Source organism: Bos indicus x Bos taurus, chromosome 18 (genome assembly GCF_003369695.1).
Source record: "Bos indicus x Bos taurus breed Angus x Brahman F1 hybrid chromosome 18, Bos_hybrid_MaternalHap_v2.0, whole genome shotgun sequence".
In the NCBI taxonomy this organism is placed as follows: Eukaryota; Metazoa; Chordata; class Mammalia; order Artiodactyla; family Bovidae; genus Bos; species Bos indicus x Bos taurus.
The window spans coordinates 7,336,534-7,363,057 of NC_040093.1; the positions used below are offsets into that span (position 1 = coordinate 7,336,534).

General features: G+C 42.5%; 1 long non-coding RNA gene and 1 pseudogene across 2 annotated transcripts; one reads left to right on the plus strand and one right to left on the minus strand.

The window, feature by feature from the left end:
* The first annotated feature begins 464 nt into the window (after nucleotides 1–464).
* On the plus strand, nucleotides 465–2,385 carry LOC113875609 (annotated as a pseudogene).
* Nucleotides 2,386–10,624: 8,239 nt separating this feature from the next.
* Nucleotides 10,625–14,776, minus strand: LOC113875618. Of its 2 annotated transcripts, none has more exons than XR_003506310.1 (3): nucleotides 14,308–14,776; nucleotides 12,999–13,883; nucleotides 10,625–12,187 (listed from the first exon to the last, which is right to left on the minus strand). It is a non-coding gene; the product is annotated as an uncharacterized LOC113875618 (long non-coding RNA). The 2 variants fall into 2 exon arrangements; XR_003506311.1 differs by having other exon boundaries at nucleotides 12,999–13,431; nucleotides 13,781–14,776.
* Nucleotides 14,777–26,524: the final 11,748 nt, after the last annotated feature.

Consider the following 26,524-nt stretch of genomic DNA (forward strand, 5'->3'; position numbering starts at 1 on the left):
TCAACTACAAAGTGGCATTGACCAAGAGCACTGCCAGTGACTGAACAACAAAGGCATTTGCCATCTGCCCTATGGAGAGTGAACCCCATGATCCTATAGCTGTTGCCCTTCAACAGCTGTGGAGTGAGGCACTCCACGTTCCAGGGCATCCGGTGAGATGGGTCTTTAGACAGTTGGATTTTTTTTTTTTAATGTTTTTAGGAACAGATTTTTTTTTTTTTTTTCTATATTGTGCATCTTTTTTTTTTTTTTAAATGTTCTTTTATTTATTTTTTTAATTTTATTTTATTTTTAAACAGGAACAGATTTTATGGTCTCAATCATTGCATTTCCTCCTATCTAGAGAAGGAGATGTCACTCTTTATGGTGACATCATATCCTCATGACCAACAAAAAACCTTTTGTAAAATAAGTGCTTCATGGTATTGAACTTCCCATTCACCAAAACCTTATATATTGACCTTCCACACTGCCGCTTTGAAGCAGTCTCTCAGAGCTATCTGAGATGCTGCCTCCCGGGCTACAGTCCTCATTTTGCCCTCATTTTGTTTGGTGTCATCCTAAAATGTTCTCTCTAAGAAAACAAAGGTTTTAGAAATTATCACTGGTATTTATGCTCACCAATCTACAAAATGCTAATATAAAAGTCAGTTCTTGGCAGTTAAGGTGTCCTCCCGGGAGAGGCAGCATGTCTCAAGCATTCATGAATAGCAGGGTCCAGTCTGGGAAGGTGGTCGTGTTCATCAAGCCCACCTGCCCCTACTGCAGAAGGACTCAGAAGCTCCTCAGTGAACTACCCTTCAAACAAGGGCTTCTGGAATTTGTTGATATCCAAATATTGTATCTCATTGGTGCCAACGGTGACACCGATGAGATACAAGATTACTTGCAACAGCTCACAGGAGCCAGAACGGTACCTCGGGTCTTCATCGGTAAAGACTGCATAGGTGGATGCACTGATCTAGTAAATATTCATGAGCGAGGGGAACTGTTGACACGGATAAAGCAAATTGGAGCTCTGCAATAATTACAGAGCAGATTCAGGCTGATATCCCCCTTGAAGACTGGATGGCATTGCTGATAATGACAGCAGTTCCTGGAGGATGGACCTGGGGAAACTTTACCCAGTTACTGCATCTGTTTACTTAAAATTCTGAAATATGTTAACCTCAATAAAAAGGGACGGGCACTTTGGGAGGCCAAAAATAGCTTCTTTTGGCTCATTGTTAAAAATGGACCAACTTATCGGAAAAAAAAAAAAAAGGCAATTCTTGGTTACTTAACGAAGGTACGAAGTGTGTTTTCAGTAAAGAAGCTATGAGGAATGGAACTGCATTTTGTGAAGGGAAAAGGAAGTAAGCCTGACTTACAGGTGGCTTTTTATGATGGAAGAACAAAGTAATGGGTACAGAAAGTGGTAAGGTTTGTGAAAAGTGAAACATGAGAAGTGAGTTTTGTACATGGTTTAAAATAAGTGTAAAATAAATTTAATTAAGTTTGCCTTTTAAATAAAGTAAAGCTTATTTAGCTTTGAATTTTGCTTTTCCGTCAGTTGCAAAACTTGAATTTAGCTTTTCTGTCTGTTAAGATGACACCTTTTTTTCACATGGTGAACTGCCTTTGATAACAGATTTAAATTTCTTTATCTCTTAAGATTTCAGATCTGTTCTGAAATCTTTTATTGTTACTTTAGCTATATGAAAAGCTATTGTTTCACAATGACCTATAATTCTATCTGGCTGAGTGTTCTAAACCTTTTTGATATTTGTTGACAAAACTTCCTAAGTCATTGTAATGAAGAACTTGATTTCTAGCTAACTTTGGTATGCTTCAGAGGGCCCTCAAACACCCCAAAGAGAGATATTACACTAATTAGGCTCATTTTCTATACAGAATGACATGGGAAGTATTATCAAGTGAGTAATAAGTCTCGGCTTATATTGTATGGTAAATGTTACTAATATAGATATCGTAGAAACAATACGGCACTCCTAAAATTCTGATATGTTTGGGAAAAATGTTATCAGGCATAACCCTAATTACTATCTCAAAATATTGTCATAGCACTAATCAAGTTTCGCAAAAATACTTGCTCTTCAAGAAGATGTACAGAAAGGACTTATGGATAAATACCACTTTCTGAACTGGGTAAGAATTCTAATGGAAAACCTGATGACTTCATAAAGCTTAACAGAAGGACTGATGAATATACTTATAACTTCTATGCTTTGTATCTGAAAAATTGCTGGTTAGAATATGTGTTTTCCAGGTGTATGGGAAAAAAAACCTTCCCCGAAACTAATTATGACAGCAATTTGGGAAAATTATATTTTACGCACAAATTGAAACATTTATCTTTTCTCTCTATCTGAACCATTCTGGAATGCAAAAGTAGGAAGTCAAGAAACACCTGCAGTAACAGGCAAATTTGGCCTTGGAATACAGAATGAAGCAGGGCAAAGGCTTCTGCCAAGAGAACACACTGGTCATAGCAAACACCCTATTCCAACAACCCAAGAGAAGAGTCTACACATGGACATCACAAGATGGCCAACACCAAAGTCAGATTGATTATATCCTTTGTAGCCAAAGATGGAGAAGTTCTATGCAGTCAGCAAAAACAAGACCAGGAGCGGACTATGGATCAGTTGATGAACTCCTTATTGCCAAATTCAGACTGAAATTGAAGAAAGTAGGGAAAACCACTAGACCATTCAGGTATGACCTAAATCAAATCCCTTATGACTATACAGTAGAAGTGAGAAATAGATTTAAGGGACTGGATCTGACAGACATAGTGCCTGATGAAGTATGGACGGGGGTTTGTGACATTGTAGAGGAGATAGGAATCAAGACCATCCCCAAGAAAAAGAAGTGCAAAAAAGCAAACTGGCTGTCTAAGAAGGCCTTAGAAATAGCTGTGAAAAGAAGAGAAGTGAAAAGCAGAGGAAAAAAGGAAAGATATACCAATTTGAATGCAGAGTTCCAAGGAATAGCAAGGAGAAATAAGAAAGACTTCTTTGGTGGTCAGTGCAAAGAAATAGAGGAAAACAATAGAATGGGAAAAACTAGAGCTCTCTTCTAGAAAATTAGAGGTACCAAGGGAACATTTCATGCAAAGATGGGCTCAATAAAGGACAGAAATGGTATGGACCGAACAGAAGGAGAAGATATTAAGAAGATGTGGCAAGAATACATAGAAGAACTGTACAAAAAAGATCTTCACGACCCAGATAATCACAAAGGTGTGATCACTCACACTCAACTAGAGCCAGACATTCTGGAATGTGAAGTCAGGTGGGCCTTAGGAAGCATTACTAGGAACAAACCTAATGGATGCGATGGAATTCCAGTTGAGCTATTTCAAATCCTAAAAGATGATGCTGTGAAAGTGCTGCACTCAATATGTCAGGAAATTTGGAAAACTCAGCAGTGGCCACAGGACTGGAAAAGGTCCATTTTCATTCCAATCCCAAAGAAAGGTAATGCCAAAGAAGCCTCAAACTATGGTACAATTGCACTCATCTCACACCCTAGTAAAGTAGTGCTCAAAATTCTCCAAGCCGGGTTTCAGCAATATGTGAACCGGGAACTTCCAGATGCTCAAGCTGGTTTTAGAGAAGGCAGAGGAATCAGATATCAAATAGCCAACATCCGCTGAATCATCGAAAAAGCAAGAGAGTTCCAGAAAAACATATATTTCTGCTTTATTAACTATGCAAAAGACTTTGACTGTGTGGATCACAGTAAACTGTGGAAAATTCTGAAAGAGATGGGAATACCAGACTACCTGACTTGCTGCTTGAGAAACCTGTATGCAGGTCCGGAAGCAACACCTAGAACTGGACATGGAACAGCAGAATGGTTCTAAATCGGAAAAGGAGTATGTCAAAGCTGTATATTGTCACCCTGCTTATTTAACTTCTATGCAGAGTATATCATGAGAAACGCTGGACTGAAAAGCACAAGCTGGAATCAAGATTTCTGGGAGAAATATCAATAACCTCAGATATGCAGATGACACCACCCTTATGGCACAAAGTGAAGAAGAACTAAAGAGCCTCTTGATGAAAGTGAAAGAGGAGAGGGAAAAAGTTGGCTTAAAGTTCAACGTTCAGAAAACTAAGATAATGGCATCCAGTCCCATCATTTCATGGCAAAGAGATGGAGAAACAGTGGAAACAGTGGCTGACTTTATTTTTCTGGGCTCCAGAAGCACTGCAGATGCTGATTGCAGCCATGAAATTAAAAGACACTTGCTCCTTGGAAGGAAAGCCATGACCAATCTAGACAGAATATTAAGAAGCAGAGACATTACTTTGTCAACAAAGGTCCATCTAGTCAAGCCTATGGTTTTTCCAATAGTCATGTATGGATGTGAGAGTTGGACTATTAAGAAAGCTGAGAGATGAAGAATTAATGCTTTTGAACTGTGGTGTTGGAGAAGACTCTTGAGAATCCCTTGGCCTGCAAGGAGATCTAACCAGTTCATTCTAAAGAAGATCAGTCCTGGGTATTCATTGGAGGGACTGATGTTGAAGCTGAAACTCCAATAATTTGGCCACCTGATGTGGAGAGCTGACTCATTTGAAAAGACCCTGACGGTGGGAAGGATTGAGGGCAGGAGGAGAAGGGGACGACAGAGGATAAGATTGTTGGAAGGCATCACCGACTCAATGGACATGGGTTTGGGTGGACTCCGGGAGTTGGTGATGGACAGGGAGGCTTGGCATGTTGTGGTTTTTGGGGTTGGAAAGAGTCGGACACGACTGAGCGACTGAACTGAACTGAACCCTTCAGAGATTGGACACCCTTAGTTTCCAAAACTTTATCAGATAAGTTAGGAAGGTTATCTCACTAACAGGTACAGAACTGTCAAGGAATTTTTGGAAACCTTGAGATGGGAGTAATTCATGTAAATCTGTGATAAGCCTGTGGCTTGACTTTCCTAGCCCTGAAAGATTTATTTTAAAAGTTCAGTTGAGACTCTAGACAAATCTCATCAATTCATGTTGAGGTTTGACAGAAAACAACAAAATTATGTAAAGCAATTATCCTTCAATTAAAAAATACATTTTTTTTTTAGAAAGTCTCAAAAGAGCAAAAAAGTCTATAATCAATTATGGTTATATAAATCATCAGGCCAAGTTTATTGAGTCCAGACCTATATTACCAAGGGAGTTGTCTTAATTTGGTTATATTTGGTAAAAATGATGGTGATTTTAGGGAGAAAAAGATGTTTCAATGAATGTTAAATCCCAATTTGTTAATGGAGGTCTGTATCTAGTAAGACTCATTTCCTGGACAGTTCTTTGCTGTTAGGGTACATTAATGTAAGTTTTAATTAAATTATTAAGGACACTCTAGGTTTGTCTCTGAAGCTTATCTCAGTAATCTCTTTTTGGATGAAGATCAGATGCCTCATGCACAACGTGCAACCAAGACTGGAAAAAGACTTAATTTGAGAAACTATCTCAAACCTGGACGGAAGGACCTTTTTATAGGTACTCTTAACTAGTTCATGTATGGTGAAATTGAAGGGAAATTGACTCTTAGATTAATTCTCATTTCCAAAGGCCCCTAAGCTGGACTAGTCTATAGAGAGGTCTGCTGACCTCAAACTCACCTTAAAGCAATGCTCAAACAGAGGAAACTGCACTACACTAGGATGAGAGGACGACGACATCAGAAGCAGACAGCTTGCCCAAGATGCTGGCCTGACTCGTATGATCATTATAATGCTTTCATGATTCCTTGGAGCTGTGCTTATCAGTCAAATGTTTTCTATCATAGGTACAATTCTATGCTAGTTTAAAACTCAATCCAGTTGTTGGGTTGTGGCCAATTATCTGTGTCTAGTACTTCTGGGTTACGTTGGTGGAGTTCTGTTCTCCAGGGCTCTGATTGGATACCACCTAGGAAATTTATTTTAGATGAGAGTTCAGTCCTCTTCTGTCTACTCATGATATTGCTAGATAGGATCCTCTCACTTGGCCAGTTAATAATACCTGCTCTGAGGTTGGCCATAGATTTAAGTTTTCTCTTAAGGTCATTCAAACTCAAATTTCTCTTAAGGTCGTTCAAAATCAGAGTGACGAGCTAAGTCTCAAAATTAACCTCTCATCTATTAAAAGGAAAAGTCTGACAATTATGTCACGTATCTGTATGGTTAACACAAGGCTATGGTTATTTAAGTTTGAAAGCTCCTGTATGTTAGGAACAATTAAATCATACTAAAAATGATCAACCTAGTAATATTATGAGACAAAGCCAGGTGTTTATGAACTATGCTTATTATCACCCTTAGAGAGAGTGATTGGTGTGGAACTCAGTGGATTTGTGGCACTAATTTATGGCCTTGACATCTACAGGGATGCATACAAAGGTGTAGCCTGGGATTCACATGAATTTAAGGTCATACACATTAACAAATTAGAGGTAACCCCAACCAAACCTACCATTGGTATGATCCCAATGGGTCAAAATATCTTTATTCTACTGGTATGACCATGTAGCACCTATTTTCTTTGTGTGTGTGTGTACCTTCAATGAGATTGGAGGATGTAATTTGCCATATCGAAGTCTTCACAACTTACATAAGCTTTAAATGATAGTAACTAGGCTATTAACCTATTGTATTCTGAGATCTCTATGAGGAGAAAGGCCATGCTGCACAACTCCAAGGCCCTCGACACCTTACAGCATCTCAGGGAGATACAAGTGCTGCAATTCAAAGTGAATGCTATAATTTCATACCTGATAAATCCTTTAGTGTAACACATTTGGTGAGCCATATGAAAAACCAGATTTCTGCTTTAAGTGACCATTCCCCAGTCTTGATGATCTTTTAAAAAACTGGTTTGGTGCGGGAGGCTCATGGTTAAATTATTTACTTTTAATTCCACTAATGTTATTAGCTATGCTTTTGAAATGCGATGTTGGAGAAGACTCTTGAGAGTCCCTTGGACTGCAAGGACAGCCAACCAGTCCATTCTGAAAAAGATCAGTCCTGGGATTTCTTTGGAAGGAATGATGCTAAAGCTGAAACTCCACCTCATGCGAAGAGTTGACTCATTGGAAAAGACTCTAATGCTGGGAGGGATTGGGGGCAGGAGGAGAAGGGGACAACAGAGGATGAGATGGCTGGATGGCCTCACTGATCAGTCATGTCCGACTCTGTGTGACCCCATAGACAGCAGCCCACCAGGCTCTGCCATCCCTGGGATTCTCCAGGCAAGAACACTGGAGTGGGTTGCCATTTCCTTCTCCAATGCAGCAAATTGAAAAGTGAAAGTGAAGTCGCTGAGTCGTGTCCAACTCTTTGCGACCCCATGGACTGCAGCCTACCAGGCTCCTCCGTCCATGGGATTTTCCAGGCAAGAGTACTGGAGTGGGTGGCCACTGCCTTCTCTGAACCAAGTGTATGAGCCTCTGAGAAAAATAATCACTGGACTTGAGGCAGATGATCAAGTGTATAGCTTGATATGTGATCAGTGATTGTAATAATGTTACTCTATATATGGAGTAACTTCCACTTCCAGATGTTCAAGCTGGATTTAGAAAAGGCAGAGGAACCAGACATCAAAATGCCAACATCTGCTGAATCATCAAAAATGCAAGCATCCCAGAAAAACATATACTTCTGCTTTATTGACTATGCCAAAACCTTTGATTGTGTGGATCACAACAAACTGTGAAAATTCTTAAAGAGATGGGAATACGAGACCACCTGACCTGCCTCCTGAGAAATCTGTATGCAGGTCAAGAAGCAACAGTTAAACTGGACATGGAACAACAGACTGGTTCCAAATCGGGAAAGGAGTACGTCAAGGCTGTGTACTGTCACCCTGCTTATTTAACTTCTATGCGGAGTACATCATGCACAATGAAGGGCTGGAGGAAACACAAGCTGGACTCAATATTGTTGGGAGAAATATCAATAACCTCTGATATACAAGTGACACCAGCCATATGGCAGAAAGTGAAGAAGAACTAAAGAGCCTCTTGATGAAAGTGAAAGAGGAGAGTGAAAAGGCTGGCATAAAACTCAACATTCAGAAAACGAAGATCATGGAATCTGGTCCCATCACTTCATGGCAAATAGTTGGGGAAACAATGGAAACAGTGAGAGACATTTTTTTGAGGGTAGGGGGCTCCAAAATCACTGCAGGTGGTGACTGCAGCCATGAAATCAAGACACTTGCTTCTTGGAAGAAAAGCTGTGACTAACCTATACAGCATATTAGAAAACAGAGACTTGACTTTACTAAAAAAAGGTCCATGTAGTCAAAGCTATGGTTTTGCCAGTAGTCATGTATGGATACGAGAGTTGGACTATAAAAAAAGCTGAGCACCAAAGAATTGATGCTTTTGAACCATCATGTTGGACAACATTCTTGAGAGTCCCTTGGGCTGCAAGGAGATCAAATCAATCAATCCTAAAATAAATCAGCCTTGAATATTTATTGGAAGGACTGATGCTGAAGCTGAAATTCCAATTCTTTGGCCACCTGATGTGAAGAACTGGCTCATTGGAAAAGACCCTGATGCTGGGAAAGATTGAAGGCGGGAGGAGAAGGGGACGACAGAGGATGAGACGGTTGGATCACGTCACCGACACGATAGACATGAGTTTGAGTAAGCTCTGGGAGTTGAGGATGGACAGGGAGGCCTAACGTCCTGCAGTCCATGGGGTTTCAAAGAGTTGGACATGACTGAGTGACTGAATTGAACTGAGATATGGGAAGATGCAAAAAGAAGGAATACTTTCCTGGACCATAACTAGAAGACAGGTGTGGAGAGATCTTTGACTATGGGGATGTAGTCCAGTAACAGCACATTGAGTGACCTGTCAGCAAAAGCCTTCTTCAGAACTGGGAAGGAGCCTTACCAGCAACGTGAGACAAAATGTTCATGAAATGCTCCCCAAAACATAATCGGATGTATGACCACAAGAGGTCCGTGTCAGCTACAAATTGGTACTTACCAAGGGCATTGCCAACGAGTGAACGGCTAAGGCATTTACCCTCTGCCTCCACGGAGATTGAACCCCATTCTGCTAAAGCTATTGACTTTCAACAGCCTCAGAGGGACTTCAGAGTGGAGTAAGGCACTCTGCTCCAGGGACTCTGGTAGGACAGGTCTGTAGAGAGTTGGATGTTTTTAGGAACAGACTTTATGATCTCAATCCTTGCATCTCCTCCTATCTAGAGAAGCACTAAATCCCTTCATGGTGACATCAGATCCTCATGACTAACAAAAAACCTGTTGTGAAATGAGTGCTTCATGGTATTAAACTTCCCCTTCACCAAAACCTTATATATTGAACTTCCCCCACTGCTGCTTTGGAGCAGTCTCTCAGACTGCTCAGACTGTTCTGCTGATATGAATGTTTTGCAAATATGACCCTATTTTGGGGGACATTTCATGACCATTTGGTCCCACATTGCTGGGAAGGGTCATTCCCAGTTCTGAAGAAGGTTTTTGCTGATACGCCGTTCAATGTGCTATTACTGGACTAGGTCTTAATAGTCAAAGATCTCTGGACACCTGTCAGAGCTATCTGACCTGCTGGCACCCTGGCTGCAGTCCTCCTTTTCTCCAAATAAAACTTAACTTGCAACTCTCAAGTTGTACATCTTTTTTAGTTGACACACCCTCTTCCGACAACACGAGACGACTCTATACAAGGACATCATCAGATGGTCAAAACCGATATCAGATTGATTATGTTCCCTTCAGCTGAAGATGGGAAAGCCCTATACAGTCAGCAAAAACAAGACCAGGAGCTGACTGTGACTCAGATCATGAACTCCTTACTGCCAAATTCAGACTGAAATTCAAGAAAGTAGGGAAAACCACTAGATACCATTCAGGTCGGACCTAAATCAAATCTCTTATGATTACACAGTGGAAGTGACAAATAGATTCAAGGGATTCAATCTGATAGACAGAATGCCTGAAGAACTATGGAGCGAGGTTCATGACATTGTACAGGAGGCAGTGATCAAGACCATCATGAGGAAAAAGAAATGCAAAAAGGCAAAATGGTTGTCTGAGGAGGCCTTAAAAATAGTTGAGAAAAGAAGAAAAGCGAAAGGCAAAAGAGAAAAGGAAAGGTAAACCTATTTGAATGAAATGTTCCAAAGAATAGCCAGGAGAAAGAAGAAAGCCTTCTCAAGTGGACAATGCAAAGAAATAGAGGAAAACAACAGAATGGGAAAGACTAGAGATCTCTTCAAGAAAATTAGAGGTACCAAGGGAGCATTTCATGCAAAGATGGGCACAATAGAGGATAGAAATGGCATGGACCTAACAGAAGCAGAGGGGATTAAGAAAAGGTGGCAAGAATACACAGAAGAACTATACAGAAAGGATCTTAATGAGCCAGGTAACCATGATGGTGTGATCACTCACCTAGAGCCAGACATCCTGGAATGTGAAGTCAAGTGGGCTTTAGGAAGCATTACTGTGAACAAAGCTAGTGGAGGTGATGGAATTCCAGATGAACTATTTCAAATCCTCAAAGATGATGCTGTGAAAGTGCTACACTCAATATGCCAGCAAATTTGGAAAACCCAGTAGTGGCCACCAGACTGGAAAAGGTGAGTTTTCATTCCAATCCCAAAGAAAGGCAATGCCAAAGAATGTTCAAACTACCGCACAATTGCACTCATGTCACCCACTAGCAAAGTTAACTTCAAACTTCTTGATTAGAAGTCAGCTTCCATCGTCAGTTCCTCCTCCTTGTTGGGTGGGAGAGTTTTCTTTTCCTTACATGGTCAAGCTTGGACTCTCACAGCTCAATGGAAATGCACAAAAATTTGGTAAATCATTTGAGGTTTCAGCATAATGTCACCTTTTCCTTATATTTTTGTGTTTAGTGCACACAAAGAAGCATGTCCGAGGGGGTCATTAACTTACTGAGCCCCCTGGGCAGGATGTGGGGCTCATACCACCATTGTTTTATTGTTTGGAGGCAGGTCCTCTGCCTTTGCCACATGGTTTTGTGGCTGAGCAAACCTGCTTTCTTGACTGATCCTTTAACTTACAGAGTCTCCCATACTTTTTTCTTTACTTACAATCCCCTAGTGGGATTAACTACTTAATCACCTACTCTGTCTCTTTTCTCTATCCTTATCAACTTGATTTACTTTAGTCTGCTTGCCAGTCCTGGGCGACCCAGGTTCCTGTGTTGGGTCCCCATCTGGGGAGGTCTGACAGCAGTCTTTATTTTTAGCACGAATCATGCAAGTCTGAGGGGCTCGCTGGATCGTCTTCTGCAGATTAGGCTCCATTATGAACTTGTGAATCTGTTGTGACTTCTCTCCTGGTGTGGGTGCTGTTACAGTGTGCTGTGGCACAGTGTGCAAGAGGACAGGACAGGAGTCAGGACAGTTCCACATGCACACATCTCTCCCAGGTGTGGTGTGGTCCAGAGTGAATCCCCAATCCTTTTCTGGATACGCCACCTGGTATTTTGACAAGTTGATCTGTAGTGACCCTCTCATGGCTTGAGAATCGCCTGCCTTTGCTGCCTGGCTTTGCAGCTTGGTCAGTTAACTGGTTGCTTTGGATTATATGAATTTCACCCTTCTGGTGGCCTGGACAGTGCACTCCGGCCACCAGTGAGGGCTTGTGGATGGCTTCTCATAGTGACAGGATCTCAAAGCATGTTTTCTGTCTTTATTGCCCAAAGCGAGGAGCCCCCTTCTCTGCTGGTGATGGTGCTGTGAGCAGGCACCACAGAGAACGCAGAGTGGAAGCCTCTGTACGTATCACTCACGTGCCTTCAGTGAGCAGTAGGGCTCTTGTCAGAGCAGTGACTTCTGCCTCCTGAGCTGAGCTCCCTAGGGGCAGGGCTTTTGCTTCTACCACCTTTTCAAGGGTTAGCAGCACAGGACTTCCCTGGCGGTCCAGTGGTTAAGACTCTGCACTTCCACTGCAGGGAGTGCAGAATTGAGCCCTGGTTGGGGAACGAAGATCTTGTAGGCTGTGTGGCAAAAAAAAACGCAAAGGGTTTTCACTACATACCGAATACGTCCCCTGCCTTGGCCCATGAAGCTGCTTCCATCCATGAACAGGTCCACATCTGGCTCAGCCAAGGGTTGTGTGTTGAGCCCGGTCTGCTTGAGCCCGGTCTGCTCGTGCTCAGGGGGTTGTGCAGCAACCATCGGAAGCAGTGATGCTGGATTTAGGGCCAAAGTGACATGAAGTTTTAGAGTGGAATTGCCTGAGAGAATGGCTTGGTACTTCCCCATTCTCCCAGAAGTCAGCCAATAGACCCCTTTTTGTTCCAGTGAAGAAAGCACATGAAATAAAGTGAAAGTCGCTCAGTCATGTCTGACTATTTGCAACCGCACAGACTATACAGTCCATGGGATTCTCCCGGCCAGAATACTGGAGTGGGTAGCCTTTCTCTTCTCCAGCGGATCTTCCCGACCCAGGAATCGAACTGGGGTCTTTTGCATTGCAGGCAAATTCTTTACCAACTGAGCTACCAGGGAAACCCCAAGAAAGGACAGGGTGAGAGACATACACAGTGGTAGGTTGCCCCAGGGTGAACTACTCGGCTTCCAGAAGTCTGGCACAAGGAGTTGCTACCACTCAAAGGCTAAGGGGCCACCCTGAACACTCTGTTTAAGTTGAGAAGTAAGTAGTGGGCCGAGGGATGTTCCCCAGAGCTTGAATTAATATCTGAGACTCATGCTTTGTCTCTCATGGACCTACAGTGTGAAAGGTTTCAGTCTGCTATTTCCAAAGCTGGAGCCGAGACTAACCTTGTTTTTATCATTTCCCAGCCTGTTTGGTGCTCTTTTGTTGAAGTAAAGAGCTCAAGATATGTTCTTTTAAAGCCTTTATTCAGGATCCTAATTTGACAGAATCCTGCCTTTCCCTGAAGCCCCTCAGCTCTGTGTGTCTTGGGTGTTCCCAAGCCGGCAGCTCCCTATTTTCTGTCAGGCAGAGGATGAAACCCAGGTACATGACTTGTTACTTACATACTTGTGCCTTCTTCTGGGAGCCGTTCCATCCACAATTGGCCGAGTTCAGGGTTCTTATGGTATTTTTTAGACACTTTGCTTGTTGTAAGCAAGTCATCCACACATATTGGAGTAAGAGCCCGAGCCAACATTTCCCCAAACAAGGTAGGGGAAATCTTCAGTCCTTGAGGCAACACTGTCCAGCAGTACGGTTGGACTCCCTGTGCTTCTGGGTCCTGCCGCTAGAAAGCAGACAGCTGCAGTGGTTCTTCTGCAGTAGGAATGCAGGGGAAAGTGTCCTTCGAGCCCAGAACTGAGAACCCACAGTATTGTCCCACAGTAGTTGTGCGCAGAACATATAGGATTACTTACTACAGGGTGCAAATCTTGGGCTGTCTCACAAATGGCCCTCACGTCTTCGACAATGATTTGTACACTGCTGAGTTCAGCTCTTTGGGAGGAAAAGAGTTTATATAGGAATCTACAAGGTTTAATTAGTCCCAGTTAAGCCAACTTTTCAAGAATTGTCTGAATTATCTTTGGGGTCTCTTGCCTCAGAAAGTACTGTTTGAAATTAGGTGTCCCAGTGTCCTTTATTTTTTTCTAGCTGTCCTGCATAGTTTGCAGGATCCTAAGTTCCCTCACGAGGAATTGAACCTGAACCACTGCAGCAAATGTGCCAACTTGTAACTACTGAACCACCAGGGAATCCCTCCAGTGTCCCTAATAACAGGATTTGTATTGGCCACATGTTTGTCGGCCTTCCCTGGGGTGCTGTCAGCCCACACTTCCTGCCTTACCTTTTTGTATACTTGGGGAGGGGGAATCAGTCGCCTTCTCCAGAGTGTCCATAAATGTCATCTGCCTTCTTACTGGGTGCCCCGACAGGATGCTGAGGTCAAGCTGTTTCGGTGAAAAAATCATTTGTGCATTTAATTTACAAAAGAGGGATTGGACATGTTGGCATATACAAGAAACTGTGTTTCAGGTTGAGGTCCCCTAATTGGCATTGCAGAGGTTGTAAGAAAGAACAGCTTTGCACTTCTCCAGAAACTCTTGTGACCGGGATGGACTGAGTCATTCTCTGTGCCACCTTGGTATCTACCAAGTATGCTGCACTGTAGCTATCAGAAGGTCAGCCAGCTTGTCCCCACTGTCACAGGTACCCGGGGCTCCTAGGGCATCATTAGAGTGTTCATCTCTTTCTACTGCAACGACAGGCTCCTGTCTGTTACTGTTTTCCTTCTCACTCCTTAGTCAAGGACAGTCTGTTTTCCAGTGCCCTCCTTACACTAAGCGTGTAGTTCCCTCCCCCGTGGTGGCTCACCTCTCCTCAGGTTACTCGTGCTCTGGGAGTCCACTGCTGCCACCAGGTAATGTGGCTTTCAGTCCTGCATCTTCTTGCTTCGTTTGCTGTTCCCTGTTGTTGAACACTTTTAAAGCAACATCTGCCAGTTGAGAAGGGGTCATTCCAAGTGGACCATCTGACTTTCCTGAGTTTCTTATGTCTAGGGAGCTTTGTCCAATAAAGGTTATGTTTACCATTCTCATTATTTTCAGAGGCCTCAGGGTTTGCATCAGAGTAGTGCCTATAAGTATGATAAACTCTTTCTAGAAACTCTGATGGATCCTCATTGGGTGTTTGGTGTATCTCTTGAATTTATCTAAGCTCTTTTGCCTGGGTACTCCTTTTCAATGTCCTGCTCAGATACACTTACTGTAATGCTCAGTTCAGTTCAGTCGCTCAGTCATGTCCAAATGTCTGAGACCCCATGAACTGCAGCATGCCAAGGCTTCCTGGTCTATCACCAACTCCAGGAGCTTACTCAAACTCATGTCTATTGAGTCAGTGATGCCATCCAACTATCTCATCCTCTGTCGTCCCCTTCTCCTCCCACCTTCAATCTTTCCCAGCATCAGGGTCTTTCCCAAGAAGTCAGTTCTTTGCATCAGGTGGCCAAAGTATTGGAGTTTCAGCTTCAGCAGCAGTCCTTCCAATGAACACCCAAGACTGATTTCCTTTAGGATGGATTGGTTGGATCTCCTTGCAGCCCAAGGGACTCTCAAGAGTCTTCTCCAACATCACAGTTCAAAAGCATCAATTCTTCAGCACTCAGCTTTCTTTATAGTCCAACTCTCACATCCATACATGACTACTGGAAAAACCATAGCCTTGACTAGATGGACCTTTGTCAGCAAAGTAATGTCTCTGGTTTTTAATATGTTGTCTAGGTTGGTCAAAGCTTTTCTTCCAAGGAGCAAGTGTCTTTTAATTTCATGGCTGCAGTCACCATCTTCAGTGATTTTGGAGCCAAAAAAATAGTGTCTCACTGTTTCCATTGTTTCCCCAACTATTTGCCATGAAGTGATGGGACAGAATGCCATGATCTTAGTTTTCTGAATGTTGATCTTTAAGCCAGCTTTTTCACTCTCCACTTTCACTTTCATCAAGAGGCTTTTGAGTTCCTCTTCACTTTCTGCCATAGGAGTGGTGTCATCTCCATATCTGAGGTTATTGATATTTCTCCTGGCAATCTTGATTCCAGCTTGTGTTTCATCCAGCCCAGCATTTTGAATGATGTACTCTGCATATAAGTTAGATAAGCGGGGTAACAATATACAGCCTTGACGTACTCCTTTTCCTATTTAGAACCAGTCTGTTGTTCCATGTCCAGTTCTAACTGTTGTTTCCTGACTTACATATAGATTTCTCAGGAGACATGTCAGGTGGTCTGGTATTCCTGTCTCTTGAAGACTTTTTCATAGTTTGTTGTGATCCACACAGTCAAAGAGTATTCAATGAAGCAGAATGGGAGGAATAGATGGGAGGAATATTCTTTTTAAGGAAGGGGCAGGGTTTCTGGGAATTGGGCCTCTGCCTACTTTTTGATCTTTTATGGTTATCCTGTGAACTATCATTGTGCCTGTGGGTGTGTCGTTTAGGTGATGTGTTAGAGTGAGAGTGTAATGAGGCTTAAGGTCAACTGGAAGTAGACTCTTCCGCCATCTTGGGCCTCGTTGGGGTTCTAACTGGTTTTTGTCAGGTCCTTTATTTCTCAATGACTGTGTCATCCCGTCCCCTCACTTCTTTGAATGGTTGTGCCCTGCCCTCTTCCTTCTGTATCATTGTGATCCTTTAGAATATTGAGAATATTGTCTTCTAAGGAGTGATGTGGCTTGGTGCCAGAGGAAGAAAAATTGATTTTTATGTTTGAGCAGGTTCTTCCATCGAGGTCTGGGTAACAGAGGGCTCACAGGAGAGGAGGGAGGGGGCCAAAATGAGCAGAGGGAAAGTTTGCATTTAATTTTCCTGTCTTGCCTTAAACTGTTGAGTTTTGATTTCATCAGTGCTCTCTCACGGAGCAGACATCTTACTGCATCCCACCTACTCTGAATGTGTGGGCAAGAGGGGTCAGGAGACAGGGTGACTGAGAGGAATAGAAACGTGAGGAGAACAGAAGAGTGCATGAGATCAGAGGACAGTGTGGAGGATGGGCGTTTTGCAAAGAGATGGTAAGAATGAAAGAATAAACAGTGAAAGTAGCAGTTGGTAAAAAACAAAGTGAAAGAAAGTTGGGATCTCTTGGGACATGAAGGAGTAAAGACAGAATAGGAGAGGAGCCCCTGATCAGTATGAAAAGGGAAGGTTAGTCACTTAGTCGTGTCTGACGTTTTGTGATTCCCATGGACTGTAGTCCACTAGGCTCCTCTGTCCATGGAATTCTCCAGGCGAGAATACTGGAGTGGGTTGCCATTTCCTGCTCCAGGGCTGATCAGTATTGTGAGGGTATAAAAGGGTGGAAGACATGACCTAGGGAGAGACTTGATGCTGGGAGAAAAGTGCTGGAGTGGGGACAAAGTGAGCAGAGGAAGAGAGGATGGAAAGGTAGTTCAGCCACCAGAGGCTGGGCAGAGTGGAGATGAAGGGCATATCACGGATTCAATGGTGGTAACCTGGAGGACTGAAAGAGAGGGACACAAGGAAACAGGTCAGAAAGGTTGAGGGGGAACAATGTGCAGAGAGTCAGGACAGCAGAGGGGAACAGAGAGACAAACCAAATGAAAGGGAAACACGTAGAAGTGAGGGGGTGGAGATCTGGACCCAGATGAGTGCTGAGCTGTTTGCTTATGCATGATTAAGTTGTGATGTATTTGATTCGTGGCTTTGGACTCCAAAAAATACCTTTTAAAATTATTCTGATAAGGATGAGAATTGAAAATTTCCTGTCTGTATGTGTGCATCTTCTAATTATTTGTATCACAGTAGAGCTTCCATTTGCCATCCTGTTCAGCCCAGGGGACAGTGACTTGACTCAGACAGCTGTGGGTCACCTCTTCTGTTTCCTGGTGTGGAGTAGAGAACCGGGAGACTGGTGGAGCCAGAAATGACATCTGTCACCATGCGGTGTCTGAAGGAATGTTAAAGGTGCTTTTATTCCTTCTGGTGATGGTTTTGCTTTTTGCTTTACATTGAATTGTTTTCTACAAAGAATTCTTCTGAAATGTACTTTGAAGGCTTCCTATAATCCACTCATATTCTTATGCTATATTCTAAAAGCTTTTTAAATATTTGGCTATGCTGGGTCTTAGTTGTAGCATGTGGGATCTTAACCACTGAACCACTAGGGTAGAAGGACCGTGACACCAGATTTTTTTTTTTAATTAAAAAAAACTTTATAGTTTTTTTTTTTTTTTCACTCATTTCAAGTTTAGATCAAGACTTGTATGCTTTCTCCTCTTTATGTTACATGTTGAAAAAGTTCGTTGGTAATAACTTAATAATTTTACACTTTTGATGAGTACTTGGTAAGAAGTATTACCAAGTATTAGCAAGTACTTGGACTGTAGTCTGCCAGGCTCCTCAATCCATGGGATTTCCCAGGCAAGAATACTGGAGTGGGGTACCATGCCCTCCTCCAGGAGATCTTCTGGACACAGGGATAGAACAGGGGCCTCAGAATTGCAGACAGACTCTTTACCATCTGAGCCACCAGGAAAGACCTGTAAAGAAAGTTGATGATCATTTAACAGTCTGTTTTCTTCCCTTTTTTATAATGTAAAACAGTGAGCTGTGAGGTACTAAATAGACATTCACCTAAGTCCATTCTCTGTAAATGAGAATCTGTCTCTTCACGATGAGATAAATAGACATGTCTGTTCAGCATATTTCTAACTTAACTCCATTTCAGTGTTTTCCTGAGGAGTAGCTATTTTTTTGCAACTCAGTACTTTTTTTACGTATTTTATTTAGATTTTTCTGGCAAAGAGGAATTACATGGTTGTTATCTGTGTGACTAGGGATTCCTTGCTTGCTCAGTGGTAAAGAGTCCACCTGTCATGCAGGAGGTGTGGAAAGACCCTCTAGAGAAGGAAATGGCAACTCACTCCAGTGTTCTTGCCTAGAGAATTCCATGCACAGAGGAGCCTGGCAGGCTATATAGTCCATGGGGTTGCAAAGTTGGACACTGAGCAATTAAACCACCACCAATGTGATCAGATCTTGAAAGAGAGCTTTCCTTTGTGCTCATGGACACAGAAGATGGTCCCATTGTTTTAAAGTGGGATGAACACTAAGGACAAACTGTCCACTGGCTAGCCCATCATCTGACCTCTCCAGAATTCAGTTATACCTGGTTCTTTCACTCAACTCAAGACAGTTTCAGAAATGTCTCCCTGGTGGGCTTGAGGGAGATTGAGAGACCCCTGAAGTGATTGGCTCAGTTGGGTGTGTGTCTGTGTGTTCACAGGAGTTAGGGTTAGTAGCCTACTTGTAATTCAAATTTTGAATGGATTCCAGCAAATTCTCTGGCAGTCCAGTGGTTAGGACTCAGTATTTTCACTGCCTCCGGCAGGGACTTGAGGAACTAAGATGTATAAATTGTGTGGAATGCCAGTCCTTTCAGAATGAAAAACAAAAAATGCCAGAGTGCAGGCTGGTGGAGTCATATGTCTTTCTCTGCATTAGGTTAAACGTGAAAAATTATGTGCTCCACGGGCTTCTAGTTGTCTGTCTTCTGGACATGTAGTCACAACCCCACCCTAGGCACAGACCTATTTCTCATGGTTCACTCTGCTCTGGTCACTTTCACCTTTTCTTTCTCAAAGTTGAGGTTCCTGTTCCTCTCCTTTGTCTCTCAGATCTTCAGGTCTAGGCTCAAAGATATCTTCCCATCCATCATGTACTTTTACCATGGTTTGATGGCCTCCCTATCAACAACCACATCAGAACTTCCCATCTCCTTTGATTGAGTTTTCCTTCTTTTCTCTTCATTGACAGGCACACAATGTTTATTTTCCTCCCTGAATGCCTGCAATATGTCACTCTGGGGATGCGTGTAGGGATGTGTGTAGGGGTTGAGATTGAGTAATCCTTTGGAAAGACCAAGGGATCAGGGCAGGTCTGGATGGTTCCATCTTTGTTCTGCAAAGTTCAAGTGAACAACCAGTGTCCTTGGATTTGCAGCTTGTGTGCATTCCTGTTGTGACACCAGTGCCTGGAGGGAGGAGAGTGTGGAGCTCTAGAGGAACCCAGTGAATGGTGTGCATCGAAGGTGATTATGGGATCAAGCAGTGTGTGGAACTGCTGGATGTCTCAGGTCTGATTGGAAGCCTGAGGCTGAGTTTGTGGGTAGTTTCAGGATCAAGGAATTGGTGTGAGATGCCACAGTGGGTGGTGAAACTCAGATTTGCATGCCTGGGGTTTTAACTGGGTAATTAATAATCATATCTGGCACGGAAATGAAGGAAGTGGAATTAAGCAGAGAGAATATTATTAGAAACCAGCCTTGAGCTGAGCTCACATGTAGTGTGCTCAGTGAAGAACAGAGACTTTGGCCCTGCGGTATTTATTCTTTTTGATATGGCAGACTGGGAGTTAAGGAAAACTCCCATTTGCCTGCCATGCCTTAATTTCTCTTTCTGACTCTTAACATATAGAAAATGCAACAGATTTCTGTATGTTTAATATCCTGCAACTTTTATAAATTTGGTGGGCTATAATTTTTGTTTTGGTGATATATACTTATAATGTCCCCAAACAGTGACAGTTTCACTTGAATGCAAGCGGTATTTGGCATCTTTGCCTTAGTTTTTGATCTTAGAATGTTTTCAGCTTTTCACTCTCAACTGTGAGGTAACATGTGAATTTTATGAAAAGGTCTTTTTTTGCATCTAACATTTACTTGACTGGAGTCTTTTCTTACGAATGCCACAGGTGTTACTTAGTTTCTGCAAAAATCCCACAATCAAAATGTTAATATGGTCTGGTATCACATGGATGAATTTACAATTATTGAATGTCTCCTTGTGCCCATGGGAGATCCACTTGATCATGGTGCTGATTCCATTTAACCATTTCTTTTACCAGGGTGTTTGGTGGAGGCCTTGTTGAATAAGTCTTGGAAGCATCCTTCTCTCTAATTTTTTGGAGTAGCTTCAGAAGAATCAGTGAAGTCTGATTTAGAAATCACCCTGTAAGCCAATCTGGTATTTTCTTTGTGGTTCACATTTGTCCATTTCATTGGCCTAGAGTTTTTTTTTTCTTATGTATTTTGTGGTGTTGATTGTAATTTCTTTTTCATTTTATTGATTTTGGCCCTCTTTTTTCTGGACTTCATCGATCTTTTTTATTATCTTTTAAAATTTCATTTATGTCTGTTCTGCTCTCTTTGGGTTTTCTTCTTTTTCTAGGTACAAAAATTCTTTGAGATTTTCCTTATTTCCTGAGGTAGGTGGTAGGTATCAGTTTCCCACATGTGAATTGTGTTTTCCTTTCATTTTTGTCTAGGTAGCTTTAAAATTTTATATATCTTGTCTTTGCACTTTTCCCCCTTGTAGTTTGATTCTCCCTTTCATAGCAGTCAGAGAAGATTCTTGATATGGTTTCACTTCAATTTACCGAGACTATAATGTTCTAAGTGCAGTAATGTGTAATGAGCATTTTTAAGAACACCATGTGATGACAGAAATTCTTCCCTGTTACTGACAAATCACAAAAGCCATGTATTGTTTGGCTTTTGAGAAATCGCCTGGCTAGTCAGCTGCCAGGATGGCATGACTCTTAGATTGAAGGGCCATGGGTTAAAGGATACCAGACACAGAACACGTACAGAGTTTGATAAGGACTACAAACCTCATACTGAGCATCTCAAATATAAACCTTATTCCTTGACAAATCAGATCATGTACTTGTGGAAGCTAATTTACTTGTGTAATTTTATCTAGGTGAGTGTGGTGTATAAATTATATATTTCACATTGGGGGTAAGAGAAAGATTTCTTACAGGTGCTCCCCTACCAGAAGTCTGCTATGACTTTCATTATACTAGTAGTTAAACTTTGCGGGGAAAGCAATGCCTGGAGAAAGATTAAAAGGTAATATGTCAAAGCCAGGCATTCATGTTTAGCAAACAGGTCACACATCCCTGAGGAATTCCAGCCATGGGAGGAGCCAGATTGCCGGGGTCCAGCCCCGGCTGATCCAGGGTATTCGAAGGAGAGACAGCATCGGCGACCTATTTATTTAAATATTTATCAAAGATATAAAGAGTAATAGAATGAGGATAGTTCAGTGAGGAAATTCAGTGGAGAAAAGAGGCTCAAATAAGGATAGCTCAGTAGGAAAATTCAGTAAAGAAAAGAGGCTGAATAAAATTCCAAAGCAGGGAATTTATGTCACCTACAAAGGCCGCAGGCATCCTCCCATTCTCCCGAAGGAGAGGAGACACTAAGGCCTCCCCAGTCAGATCTTAGAAGCCCAAGCAAAATTAGTAGGCTTGATGAGCTTCCCCGCCTCAGAGGAAAAATTCAGCCAGAAGGTGATAGAAAGAATGACATGGGGAGATGAAGTTTTGGTGAACAAGGCCCGCACTTTATTTTCGAAAGTAGTTTTTATACCTTAAGTTGTGCATAGAGGATAATGGGGGAAGGGGTGGAGTCATGCAAGGACAGCAGTTCCTGATCCTAATCGAAGCCAGGCTTTCAAACTTATCATATGCAAAAGTTTAGGTGATTTACACCCTCTTCTGGCCAGGAGCCCTGTTAACATTTTAAGAAACTTATTTTTCTCTAAAGGTGATTATTCTAAAGTCAGGCTCCAGCCTCCAAAAAGCACTGGATAAAGTTGCATTCCTATAGGCTGAAGGTGAGGTGGGCTCAATCAAGAAAAGAATTAACTCAAGGATCCAAGGTTACAAACATTGAGGCTACTACTTACATTTCTATACACCCATTATATCAATCAATACACTGCCAAGGACACAGTAGGTAAGGGATATGGAGACTTGGCAGCAAACATTGGCGCAATAAGTGAAAAACCCTTCACCAATACAATGTCTAATCAATCTTTTAACTGCTCAAAGGAATCTGTGTTTAGACAGTTTAGAACATCTTCTGCCTGTCACAGTTGGGAGGCTCTGACCAATCACATGTGGCCGGAAAAATCTATTCAGGCAGGCTAGAGGACTTCCAAAGGAGTTTGTAGGGTGAAACACTGTCACACCCGGGAATTATTAACTGGAGCTGTAAGCTAACTCTTTTTTCAGAGAGAGGTAGTGGGGGACAGCCCCCCATAAAGTCAGAGGTGTAGGTAAAAGCACAAAGCAGAAAGTAGGCAGACTCTGGTTTTGGGGGTAGATGCTCAAGAATTTCCAGGGGGACTCCTGAGGCTCGATCCCGCCTTTGTGTATGCCAAGCCTCCTTCCTCATGACCTTTGCCACAGGAGGAGTTCTTCACGCTGGTTCCTGGCAGTGATAGACTTCCAGTTGAGCTATTCCAGATCCTGAAAGATGATGCTGTGGAAAGTGCTGCACTCAATATGCAATATGCAATATGCACTCAATATGCAATATGCCGGCTCCCGGCACCAGATGTCTTGAGTATTCCTCTTTCGGGATTAAATGAAGGACATAGAAAATGTGGAATGAGAATATGGTAGATAGATTATGTTACATATCAATTAGGTGTTCAGTTCAGTTCAGTCGCTCAGTCATGTCTGACTCTGTGCAACCCCAAGAACTGTCTCCCTGTCCATCACCAACTCCCAGAGTCCACAAAAATCCATGTCCATTGAGTCAGTGATGCCATCCAACCATCTCATCCTCTGTCATCCCCTTCTCCCCCTGCCCTCAATTTTTCCAAGCATCAGTGTATTTTCCAGTGAGTCAGCTCTTTGCATCAGGTGGCCAAAGTATTAGACTTTCAGCTTCAACATCAGTCCTTCAAATGAACACTCAGGACTGATCTCCTTTAGGATGGACTGGTTGAACCTCCTTGCAGTCCAAGGGACTCTCAAGAGTCTTCTTCAACACCACAGTTCAAAAGCGTCAATTCTTCAGCCCTTAGCTTTCTTCACAGACCAACTCTCACATCGATACATGACCACTGGAAAAACCATAGCCTTGACTAGATGAACCTTTGTTGACAAAGTAATGTCTCGGCTTCTTAATATTCTGTCCAGGTTGGTCACAACTTTCCTTTCAAGGAGTAAGCGTTTTTTAATTTCATGGCTGGAATCACCGTCTGCAGTGATTTTCAAGCCCAGAAAAATAAAGTCAGCCACTGTTTCCACTGTTTCCCCATCTCTTTGCCATGAAGTGATGGGACCGGATGCCATGATCTTCGTTTTCTGAATGTTGAGCTTTAAGCCAACTTCTTCACTCTTCTCTTTCACTTTCATCAAGAGGCTCTTTAGTTCCTCTTCACTTTCTGCCATAAGGGTGGTGTCATCTGCATATCTGAGGTTACTGATATTTCTCCCAGCAATCTTGATTTCAGCTTGTGCTTCTCCCAGCCCAGCGTTTCTCATGATGTACTCTGCACAGAAGTTAAATAAGCAGGGTGACAATATACAGCCTTGAAATACTCCTTTTCCTATTTGGAACCAGTCTGTTGTTTCATGTCAGTTCTAAGTGTTGCTTCCTGACCTGCATACAGTTTTCTCAGGAGACAGGTCAGGTGGTCTGGTATTCCCATTTCTTTCAGAATTTTCCAGTTTATTGTGATCCACACAGTCATAGGCTTTGGCATAGTCAATAAAGTAGAAATAGATGTGTTTCTGGAACTCTCTGGTTGACTTCACAAGCTAAACAGTTTTATCACTTACTGGATCTGAAAATGCACCACACCAGTGTACCACTAACTCAGAATGCAGCTTGTTTTTTGTGGCCTTTAACAAGGATGACCAAGAGGAGGTGCCCCTCGTCCAAGGTCAGGGGCAGCAGCTGAGAGGACCTACCCCACGTCCAAGGTCAGGGGCAGCAGTGGAGAGGAGCTACCCCACGTCCAAGGTCAGGGGTGGTGGCCTAGAGGAGCTATCCCATGTCCAAGGTAAGGAGCAGTGGCTGTGCTTTGCTGGAGCAGCCATGAAGAGATGCCCCATGTCCAAGGTAAGAGAAACCCAAATAAGACGGTAGACATTGAGAGAGGGTATCAGAGGGCAGACAGACTGAAACCACAATCACAGACAGCTAAGGAGTCTGATCACACAGATACAGCCTTGTCTAACTCAGTGAAACTAAGCCATGCTGTGTGGGGCCACCCAAGACGGATGGGTCATGGTGGAGAGGTCAGACAGAATGTGGTCCACTGGAGAAGGGAATGGCAAACCACTTCAGTATTCTTGTCTTGAGAACCCCATGAACAGTATGAAAAGGCTAAAAGATAGGACACTGAAAGATGAACTCCCCAGGTCGGTAGGTGCCCAATATGCTACTGGAGATCAGTGGAGAAATAACTCTAGAAAGAATGAAAGGACGGAGCCAAAGTGAAAACAACACCCAGTTGTGGATGCGACTGGTGATAGAAGCAAGGTTCAATGCTGTAAAGAGCAATATTGCTAAGGAACCTCGAATGTCAGGTCCATGAATCAAGGCAAATTAAATGTGGTCAAACAGGAGACGGCAAAAGTGAACATTGACATTTTACGAAACAGCAAACTAAGATGGACTGGAATGGGTGAATTTAACTTTGACTATTATATCTACTACTGTGGGCAGGAATCCCTTAGAAGAAATGGAGTAGCCATCATAGTCAACAAGAGTCCAAAATGCAGTACTTGGATGCAATCTCAAAAACGACAGAATGATCTCTGTTCATTTCCAAGGCAAACCATTCAATATCACGGTAATCCAACCAGTAACACTGAAGAAGCTGAAGTTGAACAGTTTTATGAAGACCTACAAGACCTTCTAGAAGTAACAGCCAAAAAAGATGTCCTTTTCATTATAGGGAACTGGAATGCAAAAGTAGGAAGTCAAGAAACACCTGAAGTAACAGGCAAATTTGGGTTTGGAGTACAGAATGAAGCAGGGCAAAGGCTAATAGAGCTCTGTCAAGAGTTTCTTTTTTAGTCCTCCATTAATTATGATATGATTTCTAATAGATAATAAATTATTGTTACTCTAAAGGGTTTTATCTCTTCCTCATGATTCTCTTCTAAACCTCAGCAACCACAATCTTGTCCAATTACTTCAGTAGTTGGCACCAATTTAGGCTTGTTCTTGGCTAAAAGGAAATGTGTCTTCTTTATCAGAATGAACCTCTCTTGCCTAAACAAATACAACTTCACCTTGGATAATCCCTCTTCTAGGATTATACGGTAATCAGTGTACGTACATCTTATTTAAACATTCATTGGCAACACTGACTGATGAAACGTAACTAAAGACATGGTCTGGAGATATTGTGGGTTCGTTTCCGGACTACCACAACAAGGCACTTATCACTGGGTCATGGTGGCATAGTGGTAAAGAAGAGTTTGATCCCTAGGTCAGCAACATACCCTGGAGGAGAGCATGGCAATCCATCCACTCCAGTATTTTTGCCTGGAGAATCCCATGGACAGAGGAGTCTGGGGGGCTACAGTCCATAGGGTCACAAAGAGTCAGGCATGACTAAAGCACCTTAGCACACACACATGGTGCATATAAAAGTTACATTTTCACTATTCTACACACTAAACTATGCAACAGAATTAGGTCTTAAAAAAAACAGTCTAAATACATTAATAAAATGTTTATGCCTTGTCTTTTTCTTCTGGGAGCTGGCCCACTGGATACAGATATTTACTGGATTGGCCAAACAGTTTTGTGCAGGTTTTTCTGTTAAGTTCTTCCAACAGATCTTTGTAAATACACTGAGGTCATCCTAACTGACCAGCAGCATTTGATTTTTGTGGGCACAGAGCTGCTGGATGGCCCTACTCTCTTAGAATTCCTATATGCAGACCGCACCTGCACTTGGTCTGCTGCCTGAGGTGCCACCTCAGGGAGCCTCCCCTCAGCAGTTTCCCCAGAAATACAACTGGGACAAGGTGACTCGTCCCACGCTTTGTGTCTGCCTGCACCTCGGCCCTGTCAACTGCAACAAGAATTACTGTAGCCATGCCAACAACCAAGGCCTCAGTGTAGCAACATGATGAAGAGATCTTTGAGGTGAGACAACGTGGATTCAAGCTCCGATTTAGTCACTTCCTGGGATGGGGTGCTTTTGTTCCATTCAAGTTCCTTCATATAGGAAACGAGAAACAACATCAGTACTTATTTTAG